At 40.3% G+C, this 15,532-nt stretch overlaps 1 long non-coding RNA gene across 2 annotated transcripts; it reads left to right on the top strand.

Annotated features, from left to right (window-relative positions):
• The first annotated feature begins 402 nt into the window (after nucleotides 1–402).
• LOC124052243 lies at nucleotides 403–15,105 on the top strand. 2 transcript variants are annotated; one of them, XR_006841976.1, is made up of 4 exons: nucleotides 403–476; nucleotides 10,931–10,997; nucleotides 11,487–11,584; nucleotides 14,672–15,105. It is a non-coding gene; the product is annotated as an uncharacterized LOC124052243 (long non-coding RNA). The 2 variants fall into 2 exon arrangements; XR_006841975.1 differs by lacking the exon at nucleotides 14,672–15,105 and having other exon boundaries at nucleotides 11,487–12,174.
• Nucleotides 15,106–15,532: the final 427 nt, after the last annotated feature.

Raw genomic sequence — 15,532 nt, forward strand, 5'->3', positions numbered from 1 at the left:
ACTTCCTGTTTGTGTCTATTGTGGTCAGCTTTGTCTGTTTTCCCTCCTTTGGGATTACCTGTGTCCGCCCTGATTGTTTCCACCTGTGCCCTTACCTTGTGTGTGTATATATAGTCCTCGTCTCCCTTTGTCCTGTGCCAGTTCGTCTTGTCCCTTGTGTCAGATAACCAGTGTCATCTCCATGCCTTTGCCTTTGTCGCTGCATTGGCATTGCCAGGTTTTGTTATTTTGTTACTTTACTTGTTACTCTGTTTTCTTAGCAAAGCTTCAGTCTAGTCAGTTTTTCTTTCTTAGTTTAGTGTAGTTTTTTCCTCTGTGGAGAGTGAGTTTCAGTTTGTACTTTTTTGAATAAAAACTTTATTTTGAAACTTTGAAAGTCATGTGTTTGTTTTCTGGTCCATAGTTCAGTTGTGACATCAATGTCCTGAAGCTGAAGAAGTGGGAGAAAGTACCATTTCTACTGGTGTATCTGCTCGGTATGTCTTTTATACGTTTCTTTATCAAAAATTTATTTCATACACCTCTTGAATTTTCTTTTCTTTCTCTGATCTCATCCTGTCTTTTATTTTCTCTCTATGTCAGTTTTACTGACTGGTCCTGAGAGTAGGAAGTTTGAGTGTTTGCAACTGCTGTCCTCTCTGGGACCTCCTGTTCCATATCTTTCCCCTTCAGCACTACAAGGGAAAGCTGAGGCTACTCAGTGGTTAGGACTCCACTCACGTGTGCATTTCTTACACTTCTGCTCGAATGTGTTGTCACAGGTGCATGCAGACACATGGGGTGGGATTTTCTATGTAAAATTAAAAACTGGAAAGCATTTACAGATTGCATACCTGCTACAAAGCTGCACCATCCTGTAAAACCTGGGATCTTAACCTTCGCTAATGGATGTCTTTTTCAAATGTTATGTCATCACAGTCTTTGGAGGTATTTGGTAATTAAATACAATGAAGTTAAGCAGCAACCAGTGACTTGAATTTTGCCTTATCTACAAGATAACCAGAAGATTTCATTGTTATTCCACAGGCAGCATCAGCCATTAATAATTGCTGCAGATTCAGGGGTGCTTTTCTTTTTTTGGACAGCTCAGTTTTTTTATTTTATTTTTTTTTTTCTGTTTTTAGAGCATCAACAGTGAAAACTATACATTGACAAAAAGAAAGAAAGGCAGAAGCATACCCCCCTACCTCAGCATCAGATAACCAACAAAACAGTGCAAAATAAAATGCAGACTAAGGGCATATTTTAAGAAATATAAAAATAATAAATGATAATGATAATAAAAATAAGGGTTAGCGTAAGTTTTCAGTCATCTGACTTAAGCCTGCTTTTATGACCTAAAAAAAAAGCATCCAGTAGCTGTCACCAGGTGCTTATTACAACAGGTGGATGCTGTCAGGGCTGCATTTGTGAGTCATTTGATATCTTGGGTGTACGACAACAATGTTCCCATAACAGTGTCTAAATAGACTAGATGGTAATCACAGCAAATCCCCTGTTCTCATTGCAGCAAAATGTGTTAAATCACTTTAATGACGTGTGAACAGCAAGAAGAGAACAGCACGTATAAGTAATCCAGCTGTCGGTTCAGCAGAGGTCAACCCCTAACAATCACCATCTATTCAGAAAAAGGCAGCCAGAGCTTTTCAAATGAAAGACCGATATTCACGTTATCAGTTTTTCCACCTCGCACGTCTCCCTTTTGATACTGTTCCCGCCCTGCAATAATGTCTGTGATTGGGTGTCTGTCAGATGGAACTTAAAGGTCCTACTATGAAAAGGAAAGGGAGGACTTTCGCACAAAGGAAGGATGTTAAAGAAAAGTGAATGTCTGTTCGGTGAGTGACAGTTTTTCTTTGAGAGAGGAGGAGGGTGTGTGTGTGTGTGTGTGTGTTTTGGGGGGACAAACAGGCTGAAAATACGAACATTTTGTCCGCGTGTTTAAGGTTTAGTTTTTTATAAACATGAGTTTTTAGCAAAAGTCAACATGCTGTAAATCAAACTGAACACCACTTCGCAGATTACTTTCTTGTTCTGAACTTCAACATTGTGTAAATATTTTGCCGCACATTCAGTACATTTTTGACTGATGGATGAAACACTGAAATGTTTGCGCTGCTCTTGCACATCTATCTTTTGTCCCGGCTGTCTATTATGTGTTATTGTCTATTATTTCCGTCTCTGGAGAGTAGCAAGTCCTATAGGAGGGCAAACAACAGGGTAAAATACACATCCCATACTGACCATACTGTACTGTAAGGCATAATGCGTTGTACATAACGCAATGTGTGTTTCCATTTTCTCTAAATTGCGTCTACTGCAATCACCGAGTGTGTTTAATTGCTCCTTACAGACTGTACTGTGCATGTTGTCCTGAGCTGCATGGCCAACAGCGCACAGCTCTTCCGGTTTGTTCATGCTTTATCATTTGTGAAATCTGTTATAGATGACAGACAGACAGGCAGAGTGGTTGGCTTTGATTGAAGGGGAGAAAAATGCAATTTTGGTTTGCTTCCACATCAGTTAGTGCATGTTCCCACTGTCGTCGACTGCTCTGTGATGAGGTGCTGGCATGCCTTGTATTTCTGCACCTCTCTGCTGATCACACAGGCTCATTATTGTTCTACCTTTTTATTTTCTGCCTTTCACCGCCTGCTGCCTCATCTCTCAATAATAAAAAAAAAAAGTCAGTTTAAAGGGATCATTAAATGCTCTAATATCAGTTGTCATTGAAGCAGGGTGTAACGCTGTCCTCTTCATCCCCTCTTGTTTACTCTCTCATAGTTATACCATTTAGTGAGGCTGCAGCCAGTAAGAATCAGTGAAGCATAGTGTTTAGGAAGACAAACTATAAACCAAACTTTGTAGGCAGGGTACAGGGTAATGGGAACATTGTTATGGACGAAGCACATGTAGCCTTTTCCTTAAAGCAGATTTAAGGGTCTTGTCCAGCGGTTTCATAGACCCACTTGTATAACTAGCAGGAAGTAATTCAGAATGTGCTGGTATTTTGAAACTGACATTAACTCTGCAGATTATGGTCTACAGCACACAATAATGTATGGCCAAATGTATGTGGATGCTCCTGTCCTCATACTTTTGAGTACTTAAAGGGTGTACACTGAAGAGAAATCTCAATGCCAGAGCATAAAAATAGCAGTTCACCGAGTTTTTCTATCAAGGGCCCTTTGGAAGCAATTACTCCCTCCTCAAGGCATAAACTGATTGCATTTTTATCACCGGGTTACACTAAAACTAGAGTTAAAAGGAGCCAAGTTGAAAAATCTTTTCCCAAAGCTGCCAAAACTCGAAAGCATGAGCTACATTTTCACATTTTAAATTTCACTGAAATGTTTGCCTATTTAGATCCAGCTGTTGTTTTCTTTGTTTGCTTGTTTTTTTTTGTAGCACAGAACGCAGCACTCAGTAATGTTATATGTGTTTGATAATCAAGATAGGTGCTGTGAAAAGCCTCAATTCAACTTTCCTCCATCTGGTCATGTGCTTCTAGTATGCCATACTGGGTGTCAGTTTGGAAGGTTCTTTTGGCATGCAGTCAAACTGTCATTCCATACCTCCACAACAGAAACAAAACAAAGAAAAACCAAATTCTTTTCACAAAATGCTCCCAAAATGACATCTGTTCACATCTTAGTGACAAAGCCCCTTAGCAGGAGGAACTAAGCAGTCAGCTTGGAACACTGAGTGCATATAAAGATGGATGACATGATAGCTAATTGAAAGAAAAACATCTCTATTACCCCCTGATGGCTGACTGCACAGGTCTGACGGCATCCCGTCAGGCAAAAATGTTTGGATCAGTTGGCCACACTGCCCGCCACCTCACGCTGCCCGCCCAGAGCGCCGATCAGGTGAAACCGGATGGCCCACCCCCGGCATAGCGGTTGGGAATCACTGGCTTAAGTAGTCTGCAGAGAACCATAACCTAAACCCCATTCAACCCCTTTGGGATGAGCTGGAACACCGACTGTGAGTTAAACCTTATCGCCCAACAGCTGTGGCTCACCTCACTAATGCTCATGTGGCCAAGTGGGAGCAAATATTTGCAACCACCTTAGCAAAGCCTGAAACCATAACAGTGGAAGTGGTTACAGCAGCATATAGCAGCCCATGGTTTTGAAAAGGCAATTGTTTATCATGTATTATATAGTGTCTACATATTTTTGGCTATATAGTGCACACTTTTATTTAGAAAGTCACAGATTTCTGCTGGGCAAAATACTGAAAAAAGTCTTTGTATTTGTGTAAATTATTTCTTTGTGTGCATTTTGTGAGTGTGTGTGTTTTGTGTGAGAAAAAAGGAATGATTCAGAATGCTTAAAATTGGCTCTCAGGAGATAAATGGTTCCATTCTTTAGGTTCCCAGTTTGGACTGGATGTTTTTCTAATTTCAGCTCCTTGACCATGTCCTCCTACATCTTCCACATGCCTGAGAGCAACTTGTACCTCAAACTGTGAAGGCGAATCAGCACTAAGTCATCAAGAAATTAGAGCAAGTGTTCAAGCAGAAAATCTGTTTTTTTTTTTTTTAAGTGTTTGCGAATACACAAAGTTTCTCAAGTGTTGTCTTTGAAAACTAACCACATAAAAACAAAAATAAATGCCATGTAATTGCTAAACACTGCCATTATATGCTGGAGAAAGGCAGCTGGATGGCATTCTCATTCTCCGGGAGTTATTATCAGGAAAACAACTTATTGTGTGCTGGGAAAGAATGTACTGTGCAGTTGCTAATCGGCGTGCTTGTGCATGAAGCGTCTCTTGATGTGTGTGCGTGTATGTGTGTCTCTTCTGGCAGTTCCCCCTGTACGATCAGGGTACAGCATGACTCTGAAGGACGGAACAGGGAGCAGTGAGGAGTAGAAGCAGTCAGAAAAAAATAAAAACCACTGTCAGGTACTAACAGCAAGCAGATGGGCAGAAAAGTGCCTTGGCAATGCTGCATCTGTAAATGGAGGCTTTTTCAACTAATTTCCTTATGCAAAATTTCTGCCAACTCTGATCTCTGCCAAGGAAAGTGAAAAAAAGCCTAGGTAGAAGTAGAAATTGTATGGCACACCTCAAGCATAACTAAAGTGATTTTCTTACTAAGCTGCGAAGGCGTACAGAGATAATCTTATTGAAGCTGAAAGCCACCAACCATTTGACAAATAAAGAACAGCTGAGGTTGTTGTCTCTCACTCTGCATGGAAGTGACAATTATTGTTTTCTTGTACAGCAATGGAGGTAAATATCCCTTTCATCTGGGGCTGCAGTTACCTTCCCATGTTAAACAAACATGGGCAGGTAAAGTCTGCCTTATATGAGCTACTCCTTTGTCTGTGAGAGTGTTTAACGGAAGGTTAGATGAAGACCTAGATTTTCTTTATGGGGCTTCTCTTTTATTTCCATGTGGAAGCTGCCTCTTAGAAAACATTTACTAGAACAGTAATTTGTCTTGTTACAGCTTAGAACTTGATGGTTTGCAGCCTGCAGTTCTCTCTGTTATGTATTTGTTTAACATGAACTGCTTTGCTTTCTTGCAGAGAGTTAGATGAGATGATCAATGCCAACTTAGCATAAAGCCTGGAAACTTTCATTTTACCCTTAATACCATAACATCAGGATGTCTAAAATTAACAAGTCTAAATCACAAAAGTATTATTCTGTATATGTCCACTCACTATTCATCCATATTCACGCTCAAAATGGGTGAGACTTAAACTTAAGTTGGGTGAGGCTAATTTAAACCTAACACTAATATGGGTTGATCAGAGGTTGCTGTTATACAACTATTTATAGAACAGTCTCAGTTTCAGATCAATGTTTTTGACCACAAGGGTAAGAGAACTATTTACAGAACAGGTTTTTAATTGATTGACATTTTATTTGGATGATACTCAAACTCAGTGATCTGAACGACCACAAAATGAAATTAGAATCGGCCTACAAAGAGAGATCTTTCCCACCACAAAATCCTCAGTCACCATATACCAACTCCACAAGGAATGAGAGGGAGCATAAAAAATCTCAACATAAATACAAAAGCACAGTAATACAACAACAAAGAAGATTTCTGACTCATTCGCCAATGCATGCAGGCCCCCATTATAGACTTTGTTGTCATAGCAGACTAGTGACAGTGACAGATTAAAGATGAGCTGCACAGAATACACACATGTATAATCAGTACTGAAAACAAAAACTTGTTCATGTGATCACAGCATTGCTTGCGTGTTTGTGAGGAGGAAGTGGATGATTTCATCATTACTACAAAAACTTGTCTTCACAAGGCTATTTGATTGTAACAGCAACCTCTGAGACAGAACAGACAGCTGAATTCATGAAATGCATGTGAACTTTACTAATGGAATGTAGTTCACGTCCATGACTGAATTCAAAGAAGTCTGCCTCAATACTTTTGTCCACATAGTGTATTTTGCTTATGTCTACATGCTGTTCAGGGCACATTGTTGCAATGTAAATTCTAAAGGGGGCGGGGCGAAGTGTCTGGCATGAGAATTAGCACCTCCAAATCCGAGGCCATGGTTCTTAAGCGGAAAAAGGTGGTTTGCCCCCTTCAGGTTGGAGCAGAGGTTCTGACTCAAGTGGAGGAGTTCAAGTCTCTTGGGGTCTTGTTCACGAGCGAGGAAAGTTGGGAGCGTGAGACTGACAGATGGATCAGTGCGGCGACAGCAGCAATGTGGTCAATGTATCAGTCCGTCGTGGTGAAGAAGGAGCTGAGACGAAAGATGAAGGTCTCAATTTACCAGTCAATCTACGTTCCTACCCTCACCTATGCTCATGAACTTTGGGTCATGACTGAAAGTATGAGATCTCGGATGCAAGCGGCTGAAATGAGCTTCCTCCGCAGGGTGGTGGGGCGCTCCCTTAGAGATAGGGTGAGGAGCTCGGAGTAGAGCCGCTGCTGCTCCTCCACATTTAGAGGAGCCAGTTGATGTGGGTCAGGCACCTTTTTCGGACTCCTCCCTGGGGAGGTGTTCCGTTCATGCCCCACCGAGAGGCCCCAAGGAAGAACCAGGACACGCTGGAGGGACTATATCACTTGGCTGGCCTGGGAATGCCTTGGGATCCACCCGGAAGAGCTGGAGGAAGTGTCTGGGGAGAGGGAAGTCTGGGCATCCCTGCTCAAGCTGCTACCCCTGTGTGAGGGACCAGAGTGGTCTCCCCGAATAACGGGATCTCGGCAAGATCGGATTCAGGCAGAAGAGATTGAAAGTAGGAGGCAGCAAAGCGTAGTGATGGGACGAGCGACACTGGTGCATCAGCACTGTGCCGAGAGCTCAAGAGGGAAACCTCGTATCGGTGCGTGTATTGCTTTAAGAAAGAATCACGTGACCGATACAGGAACTGTATCGTTTGGATGTGCCGCGCCAAAGTGTGTTTATCAGGAAACAAACTGTATCAACATGTCGTGGGTTTGTCGGATGGAGTTTTGCTTGATCATGGATCGTTCTAGGAAGTTTTCCCCGGTGTGGAATAATTTTGATCTCGTGACGCCAAACAAGGTAAATCTTTTTCTCCTTTGAGCACTGTTTACTGTTATATACTATTTTTTTACGGTGGCGCATTGCACTCACTTTATCACTTTATCAAGTGAATGACCTCTGATACATATGATAGTCAGTTAAAGAGCCTTACAGTTGCTTTATTCATGTTATCATGTAATTATGAGATCCTGATCTCGTAATCATGAGATAGGGTGTCTATTTTTTTAACAAGTGATCCCAGATTTAAAAAGAATGGATTTGTTAGTCAGCAAAAGGCAAGTGAAGCGGTGAAGAGACTGCAGTCAGAATGTGCAGAAGAAATAAGGAGCCAAGAGCCTGACCCAAGAGAAGAAGAGCCTAGCTCTTCACATGGGTCAGAACCCAGTTCAGGTATGAAAATACATTTCTGTGGCACTTTGTCATGTGATAATAAACTAATGATTAACTATTTTTTAGGGCACAATCTCTGGAAAACTTTAGATATGGAGGTTGCAGAGACCCAGAAGACGACGAACGCAACAGCTGACTCCATTATTGAAGTCCAGCGCTACCTGGCAGAAACAAACACACCCAGAAACCAAGATCCTTTACAATATTGGAAATGGAACCAGAAAATATACCCACATCTTTATCAGCTTGCACTTAAAACTCTCTGCTCACCATCATCGTCTGTACCATGCGAAAGAGTATTTTCTAAGGCTGGGGAGCTGGTGTGTAAGAGGAGAAATCACCTTGGAGCAAAGACACTCCAAAAACTTTTGTTTCTCAATAAAAATTCATAAACTAATCACTTTTTTGTCTTTTATTTCATATGATTTAACAGTTAAGTTGACAAATGTGCACATAAGTTAAAAATTGTAACTCTGAATTTTTACTCTAATTTGCTATATTTTACATACCAACTCAGTTTTAGCATTTACACAAACAAGGAATTTCTTTACCTGCAATGATTTTATAACTACTGCAGGGGTCACTATTGGGTGACCAACACAGTATCAATACAGTGCCGACACAGTTTGTTTAGTGTGTCAATACACTCCTTGAGGTATCATCGTCCCATCACTAGCAAAGCGTCAGGTGCCAGGAAAAGCCCTTCTATTCTCCCAGAACACAAGGTTTTCACAGACAGGAACAATGCAGGAACCAAAAACACCAATAGCAAACACTCACAACAGCACATGGTAGTTCTCCCAAGGAATAACAAGAGCAAAATGAGGCTCCTTTAAATAGGGCTGCTTGTTGAGCCCAAATGGTCCAAACCATTATGGAGGGGATTACCAACAAACATAATGGTCCATACCATACACTAATCCTAATAAATAAATACAAAAAATAAATAATACATTATTTAATTTATCCACACACCAAATATTTACACACCAAACAATAACTTTATACAAACACCACATAGCCAACACCATAAAGAAAATAAAAACCCCCTGAGTGCAATGGGCCGTGCCCCCTTGCCCCGTGCTCAATAAAATCCGCTTCTGCAGCGGCGCGCGCTTCCGCAGAGGAGCAGTGGATCCGGACCGGGAGTGCAGGTGACTGTGAGTGTATGACAAACCAGAGTCTTTACAAACTGAAATGAAGAGGTGGAGGAGTAGTGGGTACCTCACCACACGCCTGGATGCTAAACCGGGGAGAAAACTGAAGTGGGTGAGTTGTGGTTGTGGTGAGTGAGCGACGCAGCGGGCTGATTCTACAGCGCCGAAGCGTCCATGGCGTACACCACGCCAAACATGTCACCAAGCATTTAAAATATATATCAACTGACGACAGAGTCCATTTCTCCGTGTGTGTGTGTGTGTGTGCGCGTGCGCACGCACACGCGTCCGCGTATGCATGCGCCACAAAGTCCAAAAAGTCTTTAATTTTCCGACGCTGCCTTGCAGCGTCACCAAAACTGCGTCCCTCGTGGGAGACCGTGAGAAGTGGGGTGCTCACCTTCTCACACCCTGTGACCTGGCTCCGGATAAAGCGGAAGAAGATGGATGGAAATTCTAAATGATGAAATGATGAAAATATTGAATTTTGGCAGGAGAGACAAGTGAAGAGCCACAGAAAAGGGCCACACATTTATCATCATAATAACATACAGTCTATACTGAGCAATTTATGGATTTTCCCCTCAAATTCAATTATTTCATATTTTATTCTTTACATGACGATAATGGATGAGATGAAAAAGAAAGATCAAACTCTGTTTTCATGTACTTTATTGCCAACTCTGTGTATTCATCAAAGCAAGCAATGAGATTATTTTACATCCTTGCAGGGTTTGGAAATTAGGTTAATGGAACCTCTAAGCTCCTTTGTGTCCTCAAGGCTCTGTCTTGGGCAAAATTTGGTTTCCGTTCCCCCTCCATCCTTCCTTGGTCCCTGTCAGACCCACACGGCTCTCGTTTTCTCTCCGCCAAAGCATATTTCCCATTTATTAAGAGACTCCTCTCTTGTTTTGTCTTGCATTTATATATCAAGCCTAGCAGCTTTCGATGAATCACTTCCAAGTTCTCTCATCTTTGACAAATGTGGTTGCCATACACCTGTGCAATTGCACTAAAAGCTCCAAAAAAGGTCTCTGGTTAATACTGATAGATGAGTGCCTTCTCCATTGTCCTGCACAGCTTTAGTTTTCCATGTCAGTCCTTGTCTGGCTTGTCCATTAGTGCCAACTGTCATTTAATGGGTTGTAACAGAAGTGGTTGTTGAGCCTGCCAGTCCTCTCTACAGCTTGGGTATTGAGACAAGAGGCAACGTGGTGGATAATGGCACACAACTAGCAGGATACAATATTAGAATGCAGTGGTAGTCATTCTTGTCACTGCCTTGCAGTTTTGAAAAATATACACACATTTGCTAGTAGATGATGATCATTAGTCATGCCGACTTCCATGCCTTCAGACTGTATACAGTATACCCATACTATAGACGAAGAATAGAGAAACAAGAAAAATACAATACTTTTCAAGTCTTCACATCACTTCCACAGCTGCTCTCCTCATATATCAGAAGATATGCTACAAGAAATGGCAGACACTATTAGAAATCACAAAACTACACTCACAGTCTCAACTCACAGAGAGCCATCTGGAGCAAATATTTGAGGTCAAAGAAGGGAGTGCCAGTTAGCAGGACCATTAGGGCAGGTGATTCAGGGAGAATTAGCCTTCTCTCCACTTTACAGACACAACAACAGAAAAACTGTGACCCAGCCATGTGAATTACATAATGTGCAAAAAAGGGGTGGGGCCATCCTGACACAGACACTGGGGGCCCCTCTTGAGTCACATAATTCCTAAAATTCTTCTGAAAATGTCAACTGCACTGGTATTAGTCTATGCATGTTAGATAGTTAGCAACGTAACCCAGGTTATTTTCTGTAACCCCAATTCACATATAGTATTTTCTCTCAACAGCTCGCAGACTGGATGTTGACAGAGGTATTATCAACAGCACGAACACTGTCAATCATTTCTTACCCAGGTAAGATTATCCAGGTTAGTTAACCACTTAAAGTGTTCAGCTGGTTAGCATTTTCTTGTAATAGAGTTGAATTGTATGCTGTTTTATTTGGAGATAAATGTTAAAGCAAAATCAGTGAGGATATAACATTGTGTATGATGTGAAATAGGCTTCACCATGGCCTTTGCAATGAATGATTAGATTGTCAGATTGTCAGAACGTAGATTGCCACGTTAAGTGGCACAGGTGCTGTCTGAAAGTCAAGGAAGTGCAACATACATGGCTGTTCTATTTAAACACATAAGACCATTTGTGTATATTTGAATTGTGGTTAAAGATAATGTGTATGTGATGTAAAAATGTTAAAGGATATGGGATAGATATGTGATATATGACATTTTAATTAGCTAACGGTTGTTATAGTTATTGTAATATGTTGTGTTAATTCTATGGACAATGAAACAGGAAAAATCTGACTGTATGTTAACTGTTCTGCATTCTTGTGTGCAGGCTGAGTTGACATGCTGACCCCATCGTCTTTGAGGCTTGTGGATGTCTTCATCTTGTCATGACTCTACCATCTGGAGATCGTGCTGTGCCAAGGCGGGGTAGGAACAAATCAAAGGAAACTTAACTGAAGCGATTTATAAATTTATTAGCATTTTTTTCTTTGGTCTTAGCTTATTTTTGTTGGCTCCACAACAGACAAAAATTACCATCTTAAAGAGACCCTTGCTTGACTGGTAACCTTAAAGGAACTTTCAAAGGAGGGAAAGAACACAGAAGATTAATTACCTGATATTTTCTCTATTAAACTTTTTTTTTGTTAATTGGTAATAACTTGATTTATTAATAACTTGTTTAAGTCAAACAGGAAAAGTTTGAGTTAAGGAAAAAGGAAAATCTAGCAGAGAAATTACAGTAAACTAAAGGCATTCATAAATATATATATATATTATGTGAGCGGCTGTGTGTGTTTTTATGTGCTGGAGGTCCTATTGCCCCTACGCAGAGTATGCCACCACTAATATTCTTAGAGAACCTTGTTGAATTTAGAGAACGTGAGAACAAATAATGCTTTAGATACTTATTCCCAATGAGCTGAAGAGATTCCCTCCAGTTAAATGTTACAAAAGTGTTTTAGTAACTAACTGTAAAATAACAAACCAAACTCTTAACAGCTCTGACCCCCCACTTTGAAAGAATGTTTCAATCAACCTCAGTTCAATTCAGTTTATATATAGTGGCAATTCACAACAAAAGTTATCTCACAACACTTTCCAGTTAGAGCAGGTCTAGACCAAACTCTTTAATCAAATTTTGTAATACAGAGAACTCAAAATTCCCGCTTGAGCAAGCACTTGGCGACAGTGGCGAGGAAAAACTGCCTTTTAGAAGGCAGAAACCTCGGAGCAGACCCCGGCTCTAGGTGGGCGGCCATCTGTCTTGATTGATCTTATATTGGAAGCTGGAAAGCTGGAAATATATCATCAAAAATAATTTTGGTAGGAGCATGTCTGGTTTCTAAGAAATAAGAACTGAATTTGTTATTCCCTTATACAAGTAGTGACATTCTTTTTTACTTATTTGTACCTATTTACCTACCTTTTTAATTTTCTTATTCTGCAGGACAATCACTGAAGTGGTACAGCCCTTCATTTCAAACTATAAAAGCTGAAAATGCAATGCTCTTGCAACAACAAGTTAGTAGTAACAATAGAGTAATCATAATGAAAACTGCTGTCATTAAACTATTGTATTTATTAAAAGCTTTCAAAAATCATAGGTTGCAAATTGCGCTTATTAGTCACTTCAAAATTACATCAGGTGACTACATCTAGGTTGTTTGCTCTTCAACAATGAGAAGATAACCTAATCCAACTACGACTGTAATTTAAAAACTGTAACAGTAGATCTGATGCTTTAAGCTTCATGTAACCCCCACTGCAAAATAAACAAAGACATGAACCTAGCTGTTGGCATGGAAACTGGTGAACTGTCTCTTTGTAGATGGAAAAACAATGTGGCTTTTCCTGTGACCTCTGAATAGGTAGCAAGACATTACACCGTCACTGTGTAGCTAATGTTTTTGGTGAAAGCATTGCATCATTGCTCTTGTGCAGTGTATCAGTAACTGCACATGTGAATTACTTTCTATAAAGAAGAGAAAATAGTGTTAAGGTTTAAAATAAGGAATACTCCATAGTCCATTCCTGATCAGTGTTAGTGTGTGTTTGTGCTTGAGTATGAGACTTGGTGACAGCCAATGCCAATTCAGGATTGACTGATGTGGCAGACTGCTGGGATGAAATATGCATTTTGTTGACTTTGTTGTGATGTAACAGATGTTGGGTAGTTGGTGATTCTCAAGAGTGCACAGTCTGTTAGCATCTCTGCCTGCAGCTGATAAATAGCTGTAATTCTAAATATAGTATGTACACAGTTTTCTGTGAGTCAAGCTTTGCCTCATGGACATCAAATGATTTTGCTTTATGATCTCACCTCTCAGAACAACTTACTTACTAACAGAGCATAGGCTACTCTTAGTTCACAGAAATTCACATTTTGTGAAGTGCTTGAAGTTCATTTGTTTCCCAGAGCTAAACTAGAGGACTGATGTCACTCTCTTGTCTGTCTTGAGTACAGAACTGCCATAGCCTGAAAGCTAAAGGTAACTTTTCAATTTTCTCTCTGATTCTTTAGCAGCTCTGTTTCTGTCTAGAGAAATATCAGATAATGAAAGAAGACACAGCCCAGTGCAGTTGAAATTATGGCCCTGCAAATGTGATTTTCAGTTGAAATTGTTCAGTTTCTACATTTCTCAGAATAGTTTACAATCTAAGCTATTCTGACATCATGTCTGTGTGTTTTCTGCCCCATGGCTGCATGTGCGTTCCTGATTTAGTTTCCATCTTTTCAGGAGTTTCTTATTTTGACATGAATGCAAAGTTTGAGTTTGTATTTCCTCGACAAAACATGGATGGAGCACATGGTGATGTAGCTGCTAAAGCATATCAGAACTGGATCAGTCATGTCCCGCAATACTTTCCCTGCTGCTTGTCCAAGGAGAATATTAATGTGTCAATGAGATCCTGTGCTGAAAGAGAAATGGCAGAAAATCTGATTTCCTTTTTTTTTTTTTTATTGTGTATAAGCTTATTGTACTGACTTGTATGTGTAGTTTATTCTTCATAAGATCACTTACAAACTCAAGAGTGTGCTGATACAGTAGCTCAGAAAAGTTCCACAATTGGTAATGTCTAAGTGTGGGACAGCGACACAAAAAGCCCTTTCTCCCTCAGTGTTGCGTCACTGTTCAGTATCTGTGTTTGCTTTGCTGTTCCATGTTCCACTGCCAAGTTGAGGCAGTTCAGCCCTGCTCTTTTAGTACATGCTACATTCTCACACAATATTTTTTTGTATGTGCTGCTTATTTTATTAAGTAATTCTCAAGCATGCTTGCCATTGGGATGATGTGGTAAGGTGTAAAATCACTGGTTGTGCACTGGTCATGATTATTTAATCATTAATAATTGCCAAAAAAAATACTTGTTATGCTTCTCAAACCATAGAGAATCCAATGAATACAAAAAAGTGGGGATAGCTAGTTAAAAGTTAGTAAAAGGTGCCAGCTTCAGACCAACCAAACAGCCGGTGCTTTAGGGGAACATTAGCAGTTTACCCTTTTGTGACAGATAAACGGGGTGCTGACAGTCCAACAAAAACTGACCAGTTGAATACGCCACTGATGATATCTGCTGTGATCAGTCAGACAAAAGCCGCACCTGCAAAGGAGACGTAACACTTCACAACAGGTATGTAATGTACGTGACTCTGGCCTTTCAGTGAAAGGCATTCGTCCTGGGAAATGTATCTTGTTCTCATGATGGAGAGATATATCATCAATGTATTATAAGGATGTGACTGACATGTCACAAGAAATGGCAATTCCACCGCCATGCTTCCATCAGTCTGGCTTATCTCTTTCACCACTTACCGAGATGAGTGCTGAAAACTGGATTGAACTTGCCTGAAAAGACTGGCTTGTGTGTCATTCTTCAGGGTGATAAAACTTCCAGACTAACACAACCTCAAAATTCTAATGATAGCACAATACTGTGATGCTGTGTGAAACATAAATGACAGAATGTGTCAATAATCTCGAAACTCGGACATCAGACAAGATCAGACAGGAGCAAGAAAGACAGTGAAAGTTGTGGGATATATCTGCAAATACTGAATATAATATAAAAGCTTTATTGTCATTGTGCGAGCACAACATAATTGCAGTCACATCAACCTCAAACGGTGCGTTGTATTTGAGATTAACACATTTACAAAGAATGAGTACACTGGCAATGAGGTGGAAATATAAAGACTCAGCAATTAAAAAATACATAATCTTTGCAAAGTAAGTATACAACATAAACAATATAAATTAGAAAATACTATTAACAATGAAATACCTTCAGCAGGGGTGCAAAAGCATTCAGCAGTGGAAATGTAGTATGAGGTGGGGTGTAACAAATATGAAGTGATGGTGTATGGGGGTTCAG

This window comes from Scatophagus argus, chromosome 21 (genome assembly GCF_020382885.2).
Source record: "Scatophagus argus isolate fScaArg1 chromosome 21, fScaArg1.pri, whole genome shotgun sequence".
Taxonomy (NCBI): Eukaryota; Metazoa; Chordata; class Actinopteri; family Scatophagidae; genus Scatophagus; species Scatophagus argus.